General features: G+C 45.8%; 1 long non-coding RNA gene across 1 annotated transcript; it reads right to left on the minus strand.

The window, feature by feature from the left end:
* Positions 1-1,642: 1,642 nt before the first annotated feature.
* Positions 1,643-22,925, minus strand: LOC118716305. The gene is made up of 3 exons (XR_006741243.1): positions 22,213-22,925; positions 17,907-18,113; positions 1,643-2,653 (listed from the first exon to the last, which is right to left on the minus strand). It is a non-coding gene; the product is annotated as an uncharacterized LOC118716305 (long non-coding RNA).
* Between the last annotated feature and the right edge of the window lie 109 nt (positions 22,926-23,034).

Genomic DNA, 23,034 nt, shown 5'->3' on the forward strand with positions numbered 1-23,034 from the left:
CAACGTGTCGAAACTCAAGCCTGTTTGGCAAGAAATTTGGCCCCAGTGGTGCCAAGGATGGCAGTCAGCCCACCGTCCCACTGCGTATCAGACTTGGCCTGCAGGTTGGGACTTGCTTCCCTTCTACCCAGGGTTTGGGTCAGACCAGACAGGGACCATGGGGCCACCTGGTTCCCACGTGGCCTGGAGGCCACTTCTGGCAAGCCCATGCCAACATCTTCAGGACACTCCTCTCAACCCTTTGAAGGAGAGGAGGATGCTGAAAAGGAACCAACAATGGTACAGTTCCTTGTTACATCAGAAAATCCCTTAACACCCCAAAAAGGAAAGTATCAGATTTATCACAAATTGGGGAAATTCTTTGACTTGATCTCTTGAAACTTACTGGCAAAACATCTCTCTATAGGTCCACAGAAAATGAAGTGTTAGGCCAGTGATTGCCAAACTGCAGCTCATGAGCCACATGCGGCTTTTTGGCCCCTTGAGTATGGCTCTTCCACAAAATACCACGTACAGTGAAATTGAAGCTTCGTGGCCCATGCGCAGAAGTCAGTTTTGGTTCTCAAAATAAATTTTAATCATTATACTGTTGATATTTGGCTCTGTTGACTAATGAGTTTGCAGACCGCTGTGTTAGGCAAACAAACTAATTGCTATTGCAAGATTTTTTTTAATGCTTAGCATAGTGTGTGTGTGTGTGTGTGTGTGTGTGTGTGTGTGTACGTATGTAATAAGATCTTAATAAATATTAGTTCTCTTCCTCCTTCCTGAGCCTTCCCCACTCTATATGTCCCAACACACACATTCACACACACCTACACACACACATCACCATCACCATCACCCCATGCTCGTGTGTGCGCGCACACATACCCTGAAAGCCAAGGTCAGGGGGAATTAGAAAGTAAATAAAGGGACTAATCAACTCCGCACCTTTTCCCCCTTTCCAAGTGTGACTCTCTCCCACCCCCCACCACACTGCCAAGATCTAGAATCCAGCTTCCTCCACCCCAGATAATAGCAATTATTACCTAACAATTATTAAGCACTTCCTGTGTGTGCCAAACACCTTCCATGCATTCATTATTCCACCAGCCCAGGATCCAGATCAGGCCATCCTCAGGGATCCCAACCAGACCAGGCGATATTCACAAAACCTGGATGTCCCAGCAGCACTGAAGACCAATCCCTTTAGACCAAACAAGTCAGACTAGAGGCCGGGGCGGGGGGAGGGGGTTATGCCTCGTTAATTTGGCCCGTATTCCCTTTGAGTTTGACATGCTTGCTTTCAACAACACCAGGTGAAACATTTCCACGTATGGTTTCCCAAGGCCAGAAATCCTTGAGGTTGCCTTTTACACATTAGAGCTCTCCACATTCCACCTATAAATCTTCAGATTCTCATGAAGGTTTTTTTAAATATATTTTTTTATTGATTTTTCACAGACAGGAAGAGAGAGGGATAGAGAGTTAGAAACATCGATGAGAGAGAAACATCGATCAGCTGCCTCTTGCACACCCCCAATTGGGGGTGTGCCAGCAACCAAAGTACATGCCCTGGACTAGAATCAAACCTGGACTTTTCAGTCCACAGGCCGATGCTCTATCCACTGAGCCAAAATGGTTTCAGCTCAAGAAGTTTTTTTTTTTCCTTGTACTGATATAAAAGTGTTCTTAAAAAAAAAAAAAAGTTTTACATTACATTTACCAAAGTCATTCTTTTTGCTAGTTTATCAACTTTGCTTTTCAGTTGAGTTTTACGGATTTTGACAAAATAAAACTACAATAATCACTTTCTAGTCCTTTCAGAAATATAGTGACCCTAAACTCTGAGACTTGAAAGGAGAGAAAATTATCCATTTAAATAAGCTGGTGGTTTTGCCCATCAGCTCCCTTTCCCCTTCCTTTCTTTTCCTCAATACATATTAACATAATTTCATAAGCTGTCTCCAAGCAGCATTTCCACTGTAATTAGTTGCTTTTCACTCAAAGTGACACACTGAAGGAGTGAATAGCACAAAGGAAGATATATTTAAGAAATTGAGAGCTCAGTTAATGTTGCTACCGACTGCTGTGAAAGGAGTTCTTCTTTAGAGAAAGAGGGACTCTCCAGGATGAAAAAAATTTGCCTTCCTTAAAGAACTAACTATAAGAAACAGACCAGTGTGTCATCAGAGGTTGCCTCCAGGTGACGAAATGATAGACAAATACTTCCTTGCTTCTAATGCTTTTCTGAGTTACCTTATTTTAAACAACTAAGCATGAATTATTGTTATACAGAAAGGGAAAAAATGCACTGGGGTGATGGCTACTAAGATTAAGATGCATACCTAACAAGTCATTTCCCATCTCTCGCTTCCTGCCTTTTTCCAGGAAGAAACATCAGGGCAGAGGAGGGAGGAGATTGTCATCGAGAAGGCCTGGTCCCCAGTGGGCAGATGGAAACTCGGAGGTGGTGCAACCTGCCCAGTCACAAAGTCAAGGACGGAATTAGGATAGCTCTCTGTCGAGGTTAGCAGGTCATCTGCCCGAAGCATGATGCTCTCTGCTTTCCCCATTGCTCAATTCCAGCGGGTGGTTAGAGATCACGCTAAGCAGTTCCAGAAATACAGCCTCCTGATAAAGAACAGGTTCACACTCATCAGGATGGCTACTACAAAAACAAAACAGAAAACAGTGTTGACATGGATATGGAGAAATTGGAGCCTTTGAGCACTGATGGTAGGAATGTGAAATGGTGCAATGGCTATGGAAGCTCCTCAAAAAATTAACAAAGGGAACTACCATATGATCCAGCAATCCCACTTCTGGGTATATCACCACAGCAACTGAAAGCAAGCACTTGAAGAGATACTTGTACACCCATGTATTACTCACAAAAGCTAAAATCTGGAAACAACCTAAATGTCCACCAACAGATGAATGGATAAACAAAATGTGGTGTGTACATACAACAAAGTATCTTCCAGCCTTAAAAAGGAGAGAAATTCTGACAAATGCTACAACATAGATGAACCTTGAGGACATGAAGTAAGATAAGCCAGTCCCCAAAAGACCAAGGCTGTGTGACTCCATGGATATGAGATGCCGGGAGAAGTCCAATTCACAGACACGGAACGTAGAACGGTGGTTACCAGCGGCTGGGGATGGCGGAAGAGGGGAATCGTTGTTTAATGGGTAGAGTTTTAGTTTTATAAGATGCAAACGTTCTGGAAATCTGTTTCACAACAATATGAATGTACTTAACATAACCGAACTGTCCACTTTTTAAAAAATAGCTAAGATGGTAAATTTTATGTTATATGTGTTTTCTTAACCACAATTTTCAAAAAGTAAAAAAAGCCTAGTTGGAAGGCACGAGCAAGCCGCTGCCCCCTGTGCCCGAGGCTTGAAGAGGAAGGGGTTATTACATTACTAGCATGCAGCGCTCTGGAGTCCATGATCACCGCAGACCACATGGGTTCCTCTGTGTAAAACTCCTGGCAAAAGCCAGGCAGATGTGCCTGAGACACGAGGGACTGGAGCCCATGCAAAGAAGGTGCTGGCGCCAAACCTCTTAACTCCCAGCTGAGAGCCAAGGGGAAGACAGGGTCAGCCTCAGAGCGCCTCTCGCCTGAGCCTCTTCAGAGAGAAGCGGGCGGGTTCTGCTCCAGGAAGAGGAGGGCTGAGGGGGCAGGAGGCTAGGAAGAAAGATACAGGATTGACTTTCAAAGCAGAAACAAGATCAGCCCCTTTGGCTGTTGAGCTGCCTTTCTGTTCCAGTCGTGGATTTGCCTAGGTTCACCCCTGAGCTTGTCTTCCTGTCACCTCCCTTCCTCCTCGGTCTCTGCTCTCCTAGCACTCATCTTGGCTTCACCTCCTGTGTCCTGATCTGAACACCTGTTTGCACCTCTGCTCCTGCATTCCTTCATTTGTTCTTTCACCCGTTCTTCTATCCGCCCAGTCACTCAATAGATTACAGAGGCTAAGGACACAGACACTGGAGCCATATTGCCTGAGTTCAAATCCCAGCTTTGTTCCTTACTAGCTGTGTGACCATGGGCAAGTTACTGAGCTTCTCTGTCTCTCCATGTCACCATCTCTAAAATGGAAATAAAAAAATGGTGCTATTTCAGAGAATTACTCGAAAATGAAAGGACTTCAACTCCTGTAAAGTATGTCAGAGCCATGCCTAGCACACAATCAGCATTCAAAGTATGTTAGGTAAGATCAGTCACTCATTCGCAAACACCTCAGGTGCAGGTGAAGCTGTACTGGGGATAATGGGGAAACGAATCTAGATATAGTCCTTGCCCTTGCGTTGCTCCCCTTTTAAGGGGGGAAGGGGGGAGAGACTTACAAACAACAAAATATAAAGGAAATTAGGAAAATAAAATACTATGAGGGGAGAAGAGAGAGGTAAAGGAGGAACATGATTGAGGGGGAAGTCTTCACAAAAATGTGGCATTCGAGCCATGCCTGTGAGACCGTGTAAGGTTTTAGAATCTGAGAGGGAGGGAGCCTCCCCCTGGTGGAGTTTGAACCTAGAAATATGCAAGTCCTCGTGAAATGAAGACAAGAGCTGCATCTCTGAGGTAAGGCTGCCAGAGAAAGTACAGGATACACAGGTGAATTTGAATTTCAAATAAACATTTTCAGTACAGTATGTCCCAAATACACTAAAAATGTATTCATTGCTTACTTGAGGATCAAGTACAGTTGATCCTTGAACAACATGACTGCCGACACCCCGGGCAGTTGAATAGCCAAGCACAGCTGTGGATTCTATAGTAAGCTCTAAGGCTGAATCTGCAAATCCAACCAACTATATTTCAACCAACAGTGTTTTCCATCTGTAGCTGGGAATATGCAGTTAGAAATTCAAAAACACTGTTTTCCTAGGAGGTTGGTTGAACCCCTGCACATGAAACCCAAAATACGGAGGGGCTGGCTGTATTTATCGGAAAAAATTCACCTGTAAGTGGACCCCTACAGGTCAAACCGGTGTTGTTCATCAGGCAACTGCATCACTGGGCATCCTATATTTTTACTTGCATCTGGCATCTCCACCCTGGGGTGGGAATAAACCCTTCTGGAAGCCGGTGGCCTGGACCTGAACTTGTGCCTCTCCTCCTCACCGCCCCCCCCCCCCACCCGCCACCACCACCCGCTTGTGGTTTGCCACCTTCATGAGTCATGTGGTGTTGTTGACTCTGGGCGTTAGAGGGACCCTGATGAACTGTCGGCAAGTTATTCTGTGCCACTTTGTTATTAACAATCACCCTCCCCTCCCCCAGAGGGAGACGAATGGAAAAAATCCCACACGAGTTCATTTTGTGGAAGGTCACTGTGTCTGCCCTTTTTATGTTAGCTTCTTTATTTTTCAGAGGTCACATCTCTTTTTTTCTTTTCCTTTGAGATTCATTAACACCATGATGGAAAGGAACTCATTCCTTCTGTCACTGTTATAAACAGAGAGTGAGAGGGAAATAAAAAATAAAAAAGCAAGAAAAAGTATCTGAAGACTGTGGCATTGGCTGTGAAATGCAAGGGGTGGGGGGAGGGGGGACTTAGGATTTCATGTGGCCCCAGAGTGTTCTAGGCTGGTGATGTTTTGCACCGACCCTTGGGGAGTCTCTCTGTGGCTTCCACCCAAACTGGGCCTTTAACGCTTCAGGTGAGCGGCAGTGAGTGAAGCCGCTGCCCAACTGTCAGTCACAGGCAGGAGAGGAACCTGGCGACCTGCAACCAGTCAGAGGTGGTCCTTGGACCCTCCCCTCATACATAAAACATGCCACGCAAAGTCATTTCACGCCCCAGCATCTGCCCACTGATCCAGAAAGGTACACCTATTCATCTCTCTCAGAAAATGTTTATGGAGAGAAATTATCAGCGGGAGAAAACAAATTCTCTGGTGAGATAGTGCCCTTTGTGAGCTATCTATTTCTGGGGAAGCGTCAACAATGGGGATGGTGTTCGGCTTGAATGTGGTGTGCCTGAGAGAACTGGAGGGAACCCTGACTTTACAAAAACCCCAGAGCAAGGAGATTCTGCCACCTGGGTGCCTGCCTATACGACTGGGCTGGAAAACAGATTTACAGGGAAGGTTCTGAGACTAAAGGGAAGTGGGAGGGGGGTTCCTTTTCATGTTGATGCACTCAAAGCTTGCTCCAGCTCCAGAGCCAGAAGCTGAGACAAAATGTAATAACTGAAAGAAAGGACGCCACCCCAAACCCCATTTCGACTGCCCCGGGGAGGATTTTATTCCTCAGGGGCCAGAGACACAGGACTGAGGACATACATACTTTTCAAGAGTCTCCAAAAAATGCACACCACCAACATGCTTGTTGACGCCAAGACACGAAACGAAAATTCCAAAATGAAAAATTAACTGTCTACAAAACACAGTATTATATCAACTTCCTAAATTATTCAACTTGATATCCATGAAATTTTTATTATGTTTGAAAACAATTAGTGGATCCTTTCACTTCAAGGAATTCCTAACTGTACCCGATGCTTTCTGAGAAATCATAGCCACTGAAAATTAAATAAGCAAATTAATCTTGAAAGCAACATTATAAAAATGTCCTAACTTACAAGACTATTTTAAAGCAAAAGTAATTGCATTTACAGTGGTATGTGGGAACATTTTGATGTGTGCTGTGACATGGGGCAGTGCATTTAGAAGTTAGGCTGCTTAGCTTCAACCCTGTCCCATGGGTCAGGGCCCATCAAAAGCTTTAAGAAAAGCAGATATATGCAAACAAGGGTAGTGAAGAAATGTCTTTATAGCCAACTGAACTGCTTTGTTCCCATAATCCAGAAATTATTTAAGTGAGAAGGATCCCTGGCCATCATGGATCCCAGTGCAAAGATAGAACTGGTGTCTGAGTCTCCAAACATCAATCCTCTACTCTGTATAGGATGAGACACCTGAGGCTCAGAAAGGGGAAGATCAGTCTCTAGGTCACTCAGCAAAAGCATCCACCAGGCAAAGGGCTAACCACCTATAAGCTTAGAGATGGGACTCCAAGACTCTTGCCTTCCAGGCTTTGCCCTGGCCACTATTCCATGCCTGGATGTCTTGCTTCCTTCACCCTTAAGCACCCCCTTGCTCTTAGTAGAATATCTAGATCTCTTCAAGTTCTCTCACTGCTTTGACTCTGGAGGATTCAGCTCATGTTCGTACATGCCTGTTGACATCCACCATCCATGTGTTTATCCTTTGGTTTTCCCAACCTTGGTCCAGACATCCTATTTTCCAGGCCTTCTAATTGGAAGTCCACCTTATCCTGTGCAAATCACCTGTGCCCAAGATCTCCGTTCTAGCAGGGTTTAGCTGACTGGCTCATCCAGCCACCATGGGGACAACTGGATAATAAGACCAGTGGTCGGCAAACTGCAGCTCGCTAGCCACATGCAGCTCTTTGACCCCTTAAGTGTGGCTCTTCCACAAAATACCACGTGCGCGCATGCACGTACAGTGCGATTGAAACTTCGTGGCCCATGTGCAGAAGTCGGTTTTCAGCTCTCAAAAGAAATTTCAATCTTTGTACTGTTGATATTTGGCTCTGCTGACTAATGAGTTTGCCGACCACTGACTTAGACCATCTGCCGCCCCCTTGTGGCCAATAGGAGAAGTGCACTGCCTGGGACTTGGTCCACCCCATTTGCCAAGCATATTTGAGCCAGCTTAATTACCCTTTCTGGAAAGGCTTCCTTATTCCTAGATGGCTGATATCTGGACAGCTTCCTTCTCCTTCACTCTTACTCCTCCAGTTAATTGCCCACGGCAACTTCAGCCTCTCCACTGAACAATCAGTCATCAAATCCCAAGCACTGCACCATCAATAGTGATAAATCTGGCAAGAGGGGTTGAAGGAGATAGTGCAGAGAGAATGTAAGATGTAGCCCGTGACCTTGAGGAATTCACAATCAATAATGGAAATCAAAAAACACCCAAAAATTAAAAAATAATTTGATGTTTAACTGTTCTGTGCAAAGAACTTCAAGAATTCAGAAATGGGGGTTAGTCTTCCCACTAAAGGTAGACTTCCCGCCTGGCCCCCATTTTCCCAAATTAACTCTTTTCCAGTCTCTCTCTTCATTTTAGTGTGTGGCCTTCTCCAGAAACCGGACCCTGAGTGGGCCCTGAACCACGCGGGTCGTGTTAAGGGATCCCACATCTGGCGCCTTCAACGTGGGGCTTCTGGAGGAGAAGGTATTTTTTGCCTAGAGCGAAGGAGGAAAAATACACCGAGAAAAGGTGTGGAAAATTCACCGAGAAAAGGTGTGGAAAATTCACCGAGAAAAGGTGAGGGAAATTCACCGCACTCAAAAGCCCACGGCCAGCTGCAGAGTCGCGAACTGTAAGTAGGGTGGGAACGTCCTTTTTAACCAGGCTAATGAGGAAGAATTAGGTTATAAATTTAAAGTAAATTTTATTATAAAATTTTGGTTTGTATGCTTAAAGAATGTGGTTTATTGTGCAAATTAAAATCTTAGTTTGTATTTGGAATTTAAAATCTGTAATAAGAAATGAAACTCCACCGTTGGAATCACCTCTGGTGCGAAGAAATTCAAAGATGGCAGGAGAGGGCAGAGCCATCTGCTCTCCTGAAATAAGATTACTCAATGCTTTGTTTAAAAGTTATAAAAGAACTTGCAAGTTGGGTGTTATCTTGGCCAAATTGGGTGATAGTTATTACTTCAGAAAGCAAAAGAGAAAGAAAAAATTTGAGATCTGTATTTATTAAGCATGAAAAAATGTGTGGCCAGATTTGTTGAAACTTCTCCCAAAGTAAGCTTGATGTGGGGGAGAAAGAGACAAGGCAATCCTATAAAGAAGACCACTCTCCCAGTAAGTTAAGGAATGTGGTAACTTGCATTTGAATGGCTACAGACTTCCTCGAAACTCCTGTGGCAAAAATTTTTGTGGAAGTTTGCTTAATTATTAAAAAAAAAAAAAAAAAAGAATTCAGAAATGGGATGAAGTAGTTAGGGAGGCCCCTACAGAAAGAGATTTGACCTGGCATTTGGAAGACAGGAAGTAGTATTTTGAAAACAGAAGTAAAGGGAAAAGACTCCTATGTGTCCCCTTTACTTTGACACTACTATCAGACCGCTTCTGACACAGATGTGGGGGATTTCCACACAGCAAGCAATTCTGACACACCGTCTGGGTATCTTTCAATTTAACTCCATACTGACACTGTTTACCTAGAGATATAGCATCAAACTACACAGGTTAAGGACTCAGTCCCACCGGACTGCACATCCTTCAGATGCCAACTGCAAGTCTAAATTATCTATGTTAACCAACCAATTATAATGGAGCTCTCAGACTCCCTCCTCAGGTTTGATTAATTTATAAGAGCAGCCCAGAGAACTCAGGAAAACATAACTTACTAGAGTACAGGTTTATTATAAAAGGATATAACTCAGGAACGGCCAGATGGAAGACATGCATAGGGCAAAGTATGTGGGAAGGGACACAGAGCTTCCATGCCCTTTCCTGGTGGGCCACTCTCCCTGAGTCTCTACATGTTCACCAACCTGGAAGCTCTCTGAACCCAGTTTTGGGTTTTTGTAGAGGTTTTATTAGACGTGGTTGATTAAATTATTGGTCATTGGTGATTAGTTCAACCTCCAGACTCTTTCACATTCTTGGAGGGAAAATGATGAGGGGTGCCTGAAAGTCCCAACCTTCTAATCCCCTGGTTGGTTGCCCTGACAGCCACTCCCCATCCATAGGGACTTCCCAAAAGTCACCTCATCAACATAAACTTGGGTGTGGTGGAAAGGGGCTTATTTTGAATAACAAGACACCCATTTCACTTTTATGCTCTTGTAACCTAATAAATTCCTAGAGTTTTAGGAGCTCTGTACAAGGAACAGGAATGGAGACCAAATATATATTTACTAGAGGTCATGTGTACAAAATTCGTGCACTGGGGGAGGGTGTGTCCCTCAGCCCAGCCTGTACCTTCTCCAATCTGGGACCCCTCAGGGAATGTCTGACTGCTGGTTTAGGCCTGATCTCATAGGGATCCCATAGGCTTAAACCGGCAGTTGGACATCCTTCTCACATCCAATACTACTGGCTCCCAACCACTCGCCTACCTGACTGCATCATTGCCCCTAATCACTTCTGCCTGCCAGCCTGATCACCCCCTAACCACTCCCCTGCCAGCCTGATCGACACCTAACTGCTCTCCTGCCAGCCTGATCGCCCTTAACTGCCCTCTCCTGCCAGCTTGGTTGCTCCAAACTGCCCTCCCCTGCTAGCATGGTCACCCCTAACTGCCCTCCCCTGCCAGCCATCTTGTGGTGGCCATCTTGTGACCACATGGGGGTGGCCATCTTGTGCGAAGGCATGATGGTCAATTTCATATTATCTCTTTATTATATAGGATAATAAATCACAATATCACAAGAAGGAAAGAAAAAAAGAGTATTCTGAAAGGAAGCAAAGGCCATGAGAAACAACAAGTAAAATAAAATTATGACTCAAATAATATGTCCAAGATAAAAGATAAAACGGAGTTGAACTCCTTTCTTATTATCTTCTCTGGGTGCTCAAACCACTCTTGCATAGGATATAATACACTCTGACTCTGCAATGCTTGTGTGTCTCCCTTCTGCTATTCATTAGGATCCTTTTCGTTGCAATTAACAGAAATCCAACTTAAATTCGTTTAGTCAAAAAGATAAATTTATGAGTTGGAATAATTGGTGACGTGGATTGCACTGGTAAAAGGTATGACCAAATCAAGAGCTGATACAATGTCACATGTTATTCATTCTCATATTCTCTCTCTCTTTTTCTCTCCCCTCCCCCCTCCTTCCAGCTCTGTTTTTCATGCTGATATCATCTTTTTTTTTCTTTTTTTTTAAGTATATTTTTATTGATTTTTTTACAGAGAGGAAGGGAGATAGATAGAGAGCTAGAAACGTTGATGAGAGAGAAACATCGACCAGCTGCCTCTTGCACACCCCCTACCAGGGATGTGCCCGCAACCAATGTACATGCCCTTGACCAGAATCGAACCTGGGACCTTTCAGTCCACAGACCGACGCTCTACCACTGAGCCAAACCGGCTTCGGCTGATATCATCTTTTGAGTGCTTCATTCTGTCCTACCACAGTTGGGCTTTCCCCAGAATTCAGGGAAGATGGCCAGGTAACCAGTTTCATGTACTTCCAGCTGTGACTCCTGAGCCAAAGAAAGTTTTCCCCACCAGTTTCATCAGAAGAGTTCCAGAGAGAGACTTTATTGGCTCAGCAGTCCTTTTATGCTCTGCCCCATGTCACAGGGGCTAGAATCCTAAGTACATGCCCCAGCCCCCTGTCTGCAGATCCTATTGTAGAATAAAATGCATGAATGAGAAGCACTTGCTACGACGTGGTAGGCAGAAGAAAGGCAAAAGCTGGATTTGTGCTGTTCTGGCCACGTCAAACGTTAGGCTTAGGCAGACATGCCACTTTGCAGTCTAAGTATTTTCCTGAAAACCTTGGGCCTCAGGACTGGAGGCAGCTGAGATCATCTCTCCTGGCTTTCAAGTCTCTTCAAATTTCTATCTATGAAAGCTGGTAACAAAACTGCTCTGCCCAGAATTTCCAACAGTTTTGTAATAAACTCCCTTTATTAAATTCCTTCCTCCTTGAAATACCACAAGCAGCCCCTGTCAGTGCCATACCCTAACAGACACATGCGAACACCCTGGAGGTGGAGGAGGAGGAGGAACCTGTCTAATGAGGGAAGAGGAGAAAGACTGTGCAAGCAGCTAAATCAAGAGCAATCACAGAACTCCCGACCCACCGCCAACCCCAGGTGGGAAATGGTGGGAGATAAAATCAGGTAGGTGGTATGAGGTAAGACTATGGATGACATTGAATGCCAGGCATTCCAGGATGATATCCTGAGAAGAAGGAAGCAGGGACCACATTTTAGGGCAACCACTGGTAGTATGTAAAGGACATATAAGTGTGTGGGCAACAGGAAGGAAGTGAAAACAGAGGTGCTCAAGAATGGGAGAGATGTTAAAACACAGAAAAAGGTGCCTCTGAGAGATGTGTTAGAAGAAGAAATAGGATATTTTGGTATATTGTAATTAAAGACAATAATAACAGCTGCCGTTTATGATGTTACAATTAATTATACATCAGATACTCTGCTGGGTTCTTTACTTACGTTAGTTACAATCCTGCAAAGCAGAAATCATCTACATTTACAAATTAGAAAGCCAGGTTTGAGGGATGTTAATTGATATGCTCAAGGTCAATCAGCTAGAGATCAGAGCCAGCACTTGAACTTGATTAGGTTGCTCTGAAGGCCTGAATTCATTCCACCAAGCTATGCTGCTTTCCTTCCTATCACTGGTCCTTTTAACAATTCAAAGGGTCAAACTTGATCTCCACTTGGCAAAAGGCAGTGGAGTGCAATCAAAAGGGCAAAGCCTTTGTTCTCTGACATGAAGCACTAAGAAGAATATAAAAATGAGGAGACAAATGCAAATTGAGGGATATTCCTCAAAACAACTGGCCAGGTCTCTTACAAATGTCAATGTTATTAAAGAGGGAAAAAAGATGAAATACCATCCTAGATGGAAAAAAAAAATGACTAAAGAGATGTGACAACTAAATGAGTGAGTAACCTGGACTGGATGTTGAATCAAACAAACGCTATCAAGGATAATTTATAAACAATTGGCAAAGTAAAACCGATATTAAATAGTAATGTGTTCATGTTACCATTTCCTTCCCAAGTGACAATTTAACTGAGATTTTGTGGAACAATGCCCCTTTCTTTGGAGATGAGTTGAAATATTTAGGAGTAAATCAACAATACAATGTTTCCAAGTAATTCTCAAATGGATTAGCAAAATTATGATAGAGAGGGTGCAGATGTGGCAAAATGCCAACAATGAAAGGGTTTGTGGCCAAAACTGGTTTGGCTCAGTGGATAGAGAGTCGGCCTGTGGACTGAAAGGTCCCAGGTTCGATTCCAGTCAAGGGCATGTACCTTGGTTGCAGGCACATCCCCAGTAGGGGGTGTGCAAGAGGCAGCTGATGGGTGATTCTCTCTCATTGATGTTCCTAACTCTCTATCCCTCTCTCTTCCTCTCTGTAAAAAGAAATCAATAAAATATATATTTTTTAAAAGGGTCTGTGAAATTGCATTATTCTTACAATTTTTCTGTAATTTGAAATTTTTCAAAATAAAAACATGAAGGAAAAATTTTAGGAGCATTCATTTTCCCCTCAAACCCTTCCCCCGCTTTCCCTTAAGAAAAAAGACAAGAAAAGAAGGTCTTCCAGTTAAATACACCTGAGTCTACCGCACGCACACCAGCCGTGTGAACTCGGCGCCCCCTTTTCCTTAGTGCAGAGGGGCAGTGTTGATGGGCAGCACAAGCGCTTCTGTGGGACCAGGGCAGGCACCAGGGGAGTGACGCCTGGAGCAGGGTGGCCAGCTCCGTGTTCTCTGTGTTCACATTTGCTCTCCTCCCTTCCTCCTGCCCCATCCCCGGTTCACCTCAGAATCCATTACTGGCCTTGGAGGGAGATCTGCTTAAGATAAATAAGAACAACTATGCGTCCTGCAGAGTGCACCGTGGAAGCAATATGACACCCTGCAGGGACACTGGGATGCAGGCTGGCTGACCCTCTGAATGTCAGACCACAGGGACAAAAGTCAGAAAATCATCCACCCGCAACTTGCTGGCTTGTGCCGAGGATTGGAGCTCAGACACTAGCCAGAGCTTCTCAGAGTGGAGTCACTGGCCCATCTTGAGCAGAATCCCCTGTGGTTCCTGTAGAACTGCAGACTCCAAGACCCCACCAGGACCCGAATGGGCTTCTCAGCAGGGAGTTGGGAGTGAGACATTCTAACACTGTCTTCTGGTTTGAGCACTCCTGGCCCTCACCACGGCTGTTGTGTTGTGGATGTGCTACTTTATAGCAAAACTGGTCAACCGAAGAAGTGGATTCCCGTGCTTAGAGCCTAATAATAACATAAAAAGGTTATAGCCGCCACAGAAGCGTCCACAAATGGGAGCAAACGGAAATACTGATGGAGTTGTACATAGAGATAAAAGCAGGAGATTTAGGGAGAAAGCAGTGTTTCTCTCTGAGCTTCACCAGCTCTAGACTCAAAGTGTATGAACGAAATGCTGCCCCAGCCTTTCCCCAGAAGGGAGCCACCACCTAGAGCCCCCAAATCCACCATTGTCTGCACATAAGCACTAACTAAAGGGGTCAGAATGGGCTCTGAGCCCCTCCACTCACCATGACTCTGGGAAGCTGCATAACGCAAACAGCTCCCTTCTCTGGGCGTGTGCAGTAATGGTAATTCTACAGCGCCTTTTAGGCTCCAAAAGCTCCAGAAATTCTAATGACCGACTTGGAGTGTCTCTCCAAGCCATGGCCACTGACCTCTCTGGAGAAGGTCACTCATTGGATGCTAATCTGAGTGAAAGAAGCGAACAGCAATCACCTGGTTTCTCAGCAGCCCGCTGAGGGCTTGTTCATTTGGCTTAGAGGGTGGCTGGGCTCCTCTTTGGAGCTCAGAAGAACAGATCGTGTGGCCACACAAGTTCACCTCTGATCCTGAGAATCCTCTATTCCAAACCAACTCCGGCAGGCATTTACCCACAGGGCCTGAGTTATTTTGGGAGGCTCAACATCCTGTACTCAGCCCTAGGGAGGGGAAGAGAAGGACAGACAATTGGGCAGTCTCCACCCCCTGTCCACCCCCAAACTCAGATTGGGGACAGAGAGCCATTTGCAACGTTAACTCTTCCCTGGCTCTGGCTGAGACCAAGGCATCCCACTTAGAAAAGCCTCCAATGGCAGCATGTCAACCATTTTAATTCAAGAGGGGAGAAAAAAAATAACAAAGTATATCAGGAGAAAATTATGCATGGAAAGTGATTTTCAAAAATTGTCTCTAAATATTACAGCCAAAGTGAAAGGATGGGAATTGCATCATCAGAAAAGCATTTTTTGTGTGTGTGTGGTTTAACACTGAAGAAATAAATCATTTTCCCAACTATAGGACTTAAAGTAATATTTCACCCTTTCAGCAAGTTTATTTTGGATTTTATTTTGGAGATGAGAATTGAATTAAACTCTTTAGATGTATCGTTTCACACACCAGCACACCAAGTCATTCACACTGGAACCCAGGTAAGTGTCATCTCTGAGGTGTCAATGTTTGCTGCATCCCTTCTTTCTCTATTGTTCCCTACAGTGTATAAAGCCCCCTGGAGGGAGCTGGGCCGGCCTGGTCTAGCATCTGGCCTTGCACAGGAGAGGTGCTGGGTGCAAGGAAAAGAGAAAGAGAGGCAGCAAGGAGAGAGTCTGCAATGATTTTACCAGTGTGAACAGGGCCCTTTTGCACGGGGAATGTCTGTGGTTTCTCTGCAGTGTGGTTCATTAAGGCTTGAGGTGATAACTCATATTTAAGAGCCATGATTTGTTAGACTTCTCCTAGATTTAATTCCACACACAGTCACTCAGGGCCTAGCATTTGGTGAGAACTGAGTGCATCCTGGGAGTGGACAGAAATGAATAATGCACAACTCCTACTGTCTGCCCTTCAGATGTCTTTCAAGGACAGGAGAGTCACACATGGTGGGTGCCTGGCATCCCAGAAACCTATCAATCTGGGACTGTGAGACCCCCATAGAAGAAAACCTGATGGCACTGGTGGGCTTGTTTTTAAATCCTCCTCAGCTGCAGAAAACCACTGCTCTGCTCTTGATGGCCACTTGCTTCTTAACCCAAAACAATGCAAAACAGAACAAACACAGCCTTCCTTCTCTGCCTCTGACACCCACCTCCTCCAGTCTGCCAGGCCTGCCCTGGTCCTGGCTCCTCACAGAAGCAGAGGTCAGCCCTGGAGATATCACTGATTTTCACTGCCCCAGCCTTCCTGGGACATGGGCTGACCTACTGTCCCCTAACCTTGTTTCTTTTCAGCCACACTTTTTAAATATATATATATATATATTATTGATTTTTTTTACAGAGAAGAAGGGAGAAAGAGTAAGAAACATCCATGAGAGAGAAACATCAATCAGCTGCCTCCTACACACCCCCTACTGGGGATGTGCCTGCAACCAAGATACATGCCCTTGACTGGAATCGAACCTGGGATCCTTGAGTCTGTAGGCCGACGCTCTATCCACTGAGCCAAATTGGTTAGGGCTTTAATTTCTATAAACAAATTCTATCTCCTCTTTGCCCACATGCTTCAAGCCCCATCTGCTGGGCCTTCAGACTACCTGATGCCTGACCTGAGGTAATTTTATGTCCTCAGACACCTATGGTCCATTTCTGGCTCGTCTGCCCTAATTTGTTCTACTGACAACAAGCTCCAGGTACCAATGGTGGCCTTCAAGACTGCCATCAGAATGATGTTTGGGACTGAAAAGCCTCTGCAACTCAGAGTGTTTTCAACCTCCATAATTTACATTGCAACTGCCAGAGGACAGGCAGTGTGACCATTGAGATGCATCATTGCAAAACAATTCAACTAATTTGCTTTCCTAGCACCCATTTGTACATCAGGCCCCAAAGGATGGAGCCCTGTTCTCATCAAAGGGACTTTCCAACTAGCTCTCAGACTGAGGCTGTAACAGAATCCCCAGGTGGGCTTGCTGAGCCACCCCCTCCACCCCCCACCTCTGGTTCTGAAGAACTGAAAGTCAAAAGGACAATTTGTATTTCTAACAGGCTCTCGGGTAAAGCTGATGCTCTGGCCTAGGGACCTCACTTGTGAGAACCCCATGCTCCAGTCCAGTGGTTTTCAAATCTGGCTCCCCATTGGACTCACCTAGGGAGATTTAAAAACAAACAACAAATGCCTGAATCTACCCTCCCCCACCCCACCCCACCCCTACACACACACACACACACACACACACACACACACACACACACTCCTGCCATTCTGATTTATTATAATTGGTCTGAAATACAGACTGGTCACTGGGCATTGTACAAACGCTGTAGGTAATTCTAATGTTGAGCAGGGGTTGTAAATGTCTGCTGTTGTCCGTTTCATCAGCTGGGCTAGGGGTGGGGAGCCTTCTTTGTCCCCTACAGGGACCCTTGAGATTCCCAGATAAAATATAGGACACTCAGTTACATTTGAATTTCTATAAACAACGAATAATATTTTACTATAAGTATGTCCCAAATATTGCATGGATGTCCTTTAATGTTATTGCTCCCCCACCCAAATATGGCATCCCTACCCTTAGACACTTCCATAACACAGAATGAGAAACAATGACCTGTCAGGTCCCATTTCATAAATATTAGCACCAAGAGCCCCAGAAGACACAGGGGAAGTCTGGACCTCAGTCCAGAATACTTTTCGTTCCATCATACTTAACTGTGCTCAAGGCACTTATACCCTTTTCTTGTTAGGGGGTTATTGTCAGCTGCCTGGATGTGACTTCAAAGGGGTAGATAGGAACTCTGTCTTTTCTACTCCCTTTTCAATTCTCACCTCCACCCACCTTTCTGTTGCAGATATCACAGAGGCTCTCCTGGGCTATGGCCATTCTCAGGGCCATATTCTTAAGGCCACCTCAGGGAGGAAGTGGGCTGGAAGTGGTACCAGCCAGAGACAGCTGTGAGCTGAGAGCCCATAATTGGGTAACACAAGGACAAGCGGGGTTTGGCACAGGCAAACTACAGGCAAAGCATGTTGGGAGAGGCCCACTTAATTCGTAGAGACACTCGGAATTAGTTGTAAATTCTCTGGGAAGAGATCAAGGCAGCGGCATAAACAGCTCAATTAAACTGTCGGCTCAATGCTCAATGTGCGGTAATGGTCAAAACACAGCCTTTAATCTAGATACAGAGGATTATCTTTCAACCAGTAATGAGATTCCTAAGATTAGTTGTACCTGAGGTGGAGGGAACAACAGCTGGCTCAGCGACACTGCAGACAGGCTTGCGTGTCAGCATGGCTGGGACTTGTGTGGAAGAGGCAGCCTGGGCGCCACAACCCTCCTGGAGCCCCATCTGGATGCTAGGAAGACAGGGAAGGTTCTCCTTCTGCTTTCTCCACTTAAGAGACACGGTCTTTGCCTTTTGCAACACCATAGATGGACCTGGAAATTATAATGCGAAGCGAAATAAGCCAGTCAGAGAAAGACAACTATCATATGATCTCACTTATATGTTGAACCTAATGAACAAAATAAACTGACAAAATAGAACCAGAGACATGGATGCATGGCACAGGCTGACAGATGCCAGGGGGGAGATGGGTGGAGTGGACTGGACAAAAGAAGGTAAAGAGAATTGCCACCCATGAACATATATGCATAGCATATGGACACAGACAATAGTGTGGTTAGGGTCTGAGGAATTGGAGGGCAGGGAAGGGTGGAGGGAGGCAAAAGGAGAGAAATTGGAACATCTGTAATAATGTTAATTAAAAAAAAAAATAGCCTGGCTGGTATTGCTCAGTAGTTGGACATTGACCTATGAACCAGGAGACCATGGTTCCATTCCTGGTCAGGGCACATGCCAGGGTTGAACAGTAGGAGGCATGTAGGAGGCAGCAGATCAGTGATTCTCTCTCATCATTGATATTTCTCTCTCTCTTTCTCTTTCTTTCTGAAATCAATAATATATATATATATAAATAAATAAAATAAAGAGAGAGAAAGAGAGAGAGAGAGAGAGAGAGAGAGAGAGAGAGAGAGAGAGAGAGAGAGAGAGAGAGAGAGAGAGAGAGAGATATGATCTGGGGACGGAATCCTAGAACACAGCAAGTCTGACACATTCCCACCTCCAGACCAAAGCTAACAGCCACAAGCACCAGGTCTGAGGCAGACAGAAATGTCAAGCTTTAGCCCTTTGCCATCCTACCCTTCATGATCAACCACATTCACTCATTCACCAAATATTTATTGGGTGCCTACGAGGTGTCAATCACTGTTCTGGAAGATGGAGATATGCAGTCAACAAAGAGGAAAGATCTCTTTTCCATCATGGGGCAGGACAACAAGCATAAACAAGAAAAGTCAGTAAAATATGCTGTGTGTGAAATGGGGATGAGTGATGCCAATTGTTGAGTGGGGACAATTCTAGATATGTTGTCCAAGGGAGGCCTCGCTGAGTAGTGATATTTAAATAAAACCTGAAGGGACCGAGGAGTGAGTCATGGAGACAGCTGGGCAAAAGCACGCCAGGCTAGGAGAGCTAGTGCAAAAGCCCCAAGGAAGAGGCAGCCTGCTTGGAGCAGGAGAAAAGACAGAGATGAGGTCAAAAATTTAAGGGGATGAGATCGTGTAAGGCCGTATGAGCCCTATGAGGATTTGGGAATGTGCTATTAGGGAAATGGGGATTTGATGGGAAATTTAAGCAGAGAGCCATAAATGTATTCTTTTAATAGGATCACTGGCTGCTGAGACAGAAGCAGGGAAATGAGTAAGAGACACCTGCAATGACACAGGCGAGAGATGAAGGACAGTTGGAGGCAGCTGAGATATGTGGTAGGATTCTGCATATTCCTTCCTCATGGGTAGCATGGAGTAGGAATGAAAGGTATCAATGATGATAGTTTTGCTTCAGATCTTCATTGGGCACTAACGACTTCCAAATCTATACTTCTGACCAGACTCCTTCCTGCCCAAGGGCCTGGCACACAGCAGGGAATTGACTAACATTTGGCGGACTGAAATGACAAAAAGTAGATGAGTCTGTTTGGTTGGTGACACAATTTCTCCAGGCCTTTACCAACGTATAGTCTACCTCCTGATAGACTATGGAGGGAGGTACAGAAAAAAGAGCTGCCGTGTCCCCATCTTGGTCTAAAGTAAGAAGTTGAGAGAGGCTGAAACCGGTTTGGCTCAGTGGATAGAGAGTCGGCCTGTAGACTGAAAGGTCCCAGGTTCGATTCTGGTCAAGGGCATGTACCTTGGTTGAGGGCACATCCCCAATTTGGGGGTATGTAGGAGGCAGCTAATCGATGATTCTCTCTCATCGATGTTTCTAACTCTCTATCCCTCTCTCTTCCTCTCTGTAAAAAAAATCAATAAAATATATTTTTTAAAAAGAAGTTGAGAGAGGACAGAAACTGAAACAGGGCCATACCTAACCCTTCCAGTAAGAAAACCATGGAGGGGAGGGCAGCATGTGGGAGGGGGACACAAAAATTTAAAAAAAAAAATGCCAAGAATGATGGATATAGTGTTGGGTTTTTTATGTCAAGAAACTGGGTGCCAATCCCAGCTGTGCCTCTTAACTCAATCTCGTCCCTTCACGGCTCCCATTTTTCCTTCTGAAAACAGAGAGGCGGGCTCTCTGAAAAGAGAGTCTGTCCAGCTGTAAGCCTCCCAGTACGGGGATCCTTTTCCTGCAAGGCCTGTCTCCTCTAATCACCTGACACGCTACTTCTCCAACATTGTTCTTAGGAACGTTGTTCTGTTTCCTTTCAGAATGATGACTCTGACTCTGAGTCTAGTAAGATGTGTCTCTACCAGTTCCCAAAGAAAAACACCCGAGCCTTTTTTGCCTGCTTAAAAGTAAATACCACCTTAGGCCTGTTAGCCCATCTATAAACGGGGAATATACACCAGATCGCTGGGATGCCGAGCAGGGTTAATTACATACAGACCGTGTAGGGGTTAAGCAGACACACAAATGTGCTGGAAGTTCTTGGCATAATACTATAGTATTACAATAATTTTGGCTTGCAAATTACACCCCAGCCAAGGTATCACATGGAAAAGTGGGTCTGATCCCATGGCCTGCTGAAAGTGAAATGAAAAAAACAAGTTGTAAAATATAACGTTTCTTCCTAACCCTTTGAAAAAGGCAGAGACAATGCTTCCATGTGCAACCCACATGCAGAGAACACATTTCCAGATCCTGGAGAGGACTCTGTTGTCCCGGGTCACCTGGCCTATTGCCAGGATCTGCTGATCTTCCTTCCTGAGCCTAGAAGCAGAGATGGGAGGGGAGGGGAGGGAGCCAGAGAAGATTTGTGGTTGGTTGAAAGGTGGGACTTAAATGAGAATGTCCTTCAGTTTTTCTATTCAGGCCTCCCTTACTTGAAGGATAATTAAGTGCTTACAGAGCAGCAGAATGACTTAAAGTGTAATTTGAGATATTTAAGTCTAGGAATACCCAAAATAAACATCTTGGCCAGGTCAATTTCTGGGTCCTTCCACCATCCTCTAGACCAGTGGTCAGCAAACTCGTTAGTCAACAGAGCCAAATATCAACAGTACAACGATTGAAATTTCTTTTGAGAGCCAAATTTTTTAAACTTAAATTTCTTCTAACGCCACTTCTTCAAAATAGACTCGCCCAGGCCGTGGTATTTTGTGGAAGAGCCACACTCAAGGGGCCAAAGAGCCGCATGTGGCTGGCAAGCTACAGTTTGCTGACCACAGCTAGACACATCACACACACACACACACACACACACACACACACACACACACACGACAATGAACGGGTTGTATAATCTGCAATGGTGTCTGTAATTGTGTGGGTCTGAAACATTTTACTGGCTCATAGAAGATGATAATGCAATCTGAGCAAAGAGGGAAAGAGCAAATAACTTGATTGGGGAAGGACAATTTGCATTCTATTCCATGGCTTCATTGTGTGCAGCTGAGTGGACAGAGCACAGGATTCAGAGTAAAACCCAAGTCTGAGTCCCAGTTCTGCCACTTTGTGGCCTCAGGAAGTGTAAGTAGAGGGACAGTAAACAGCTGTTGATCCCTTCCTGTCCAGCCTCGGAGTTTGACCTCCACCTCTAGGGTGGCCAGGGCTGTGTCCTGGCCAAAAAAGCCCCTGGTCTTGTTGGTAGGACAAAGGAAAAAAAGACTCTCCCAATGTCCATTTATAATATACAGGTAGCAAGTTGGGATTTTTAAAAATTTGTGCTGTAAGATTTCTTAGAGAATTCCTCAGGTTTCAGTTCTCAGACCTTAAGGTAAGTAAATTCTGGGGCTTGCCAAATTCAAAGGAACACCAGCTCTAGTGGCAGTCACCTCATTTCCAGGCAGTTCTTGTCTCTACTTGGAGCATGCCGCTGCCCTGAAAAGCAAGCTGGGCCCCTGCCTCTGCCTCAGTTTCCTCATTTTCTTATTCATAATCAAAGGACGGTCTTAAGTTGCAAAGTAGAGATGCGTGTACGTGACATCATTCCGGAGCCACCAGTAGGGAGAACTGGCGCCCACTGTGTACCTGGGTGACTTTCTCTGGGCCTCAGTTTCTCCATCTGCAAAACGAGGACCCCGGAATGAAATGGAGTCTTGTCAGCTTCTTACAGTGTGGGCATTCAACCTTCCCACAGCGTGCTCCGCCAGGGAGGCCGCGGACAGGGTTAAAACCGCCACTACCTCAGAGGTGAAAAGGTAAGCAAACATTCCGACCTTCCCGGAGCCTGGCGCTCGGATTGGCGCAGGGCAGTGCCCGGGAAGCCCCTCCCGGCCAGCAGCAACCTCCGGCCGGATGGCCACTACCCTCATTAGCATAGATTGCTCCGAAGATCCGGCACCTCTGGCCTGGACCGGAGCCTCCGTCCCTTCAAGGAGGGGACAGCCACTCTGTCCCGAAGGGGGGGTGTGTCTCTGCACCCCATGTACCCCGGCGGGGCGCGCTGTAAATTAAAAATGTCCCCTGTCCAACCACCTTTGCACCCTGGGGACGCCTTGGGGACACAGCGCGAGGGTCCCTGGGGATGCGGACGGGTTTGGTCCCCCGAGCGTGACAGGCTGGCTACCTCTCGCCTCAGGCGGCGGCGGGCTGAAAACCTGGCGGGGCGGGCAGCGCCGCGGGACCCCGGCGCCCTCAGGCCGGAGCCCAGAGCTGGCGCCGAGGCGGCCGCGGGAGGTGGCGAGCGCTGAGGGGGAGAGGTGCGCCGGCCCGCGGAGATCCGGGCTCAGGGGGCGGGGCTTGGGCCGAGGTCTGGCGGCGGGGCTCCCGGGGGGAGGGAGAGGGGCGGGGCCTACTGGGCGGGCAGGGGGCGGGGCGAGCGCCGGCCCGGAGTGGGCGGGGCCGCGGCGC

Source organism: Pipistrellus kuhlii, unplaced genomic scaffold (genome assembly GCF_014108245.1).
Source record: "Pipistrellus kuhlii isolate mPipKuh1 unplaced genomic scaffold, mPipKuh1.p scaffold_m20_p_12, whole genome shotgun sequence".
Lineage (NCBI taxonomy): Eukaryota > Metazoa > Chordata > Mammalia > Chiroptera > Vespertilionidae > Pipistrellus > Pipistrellus kuhlii.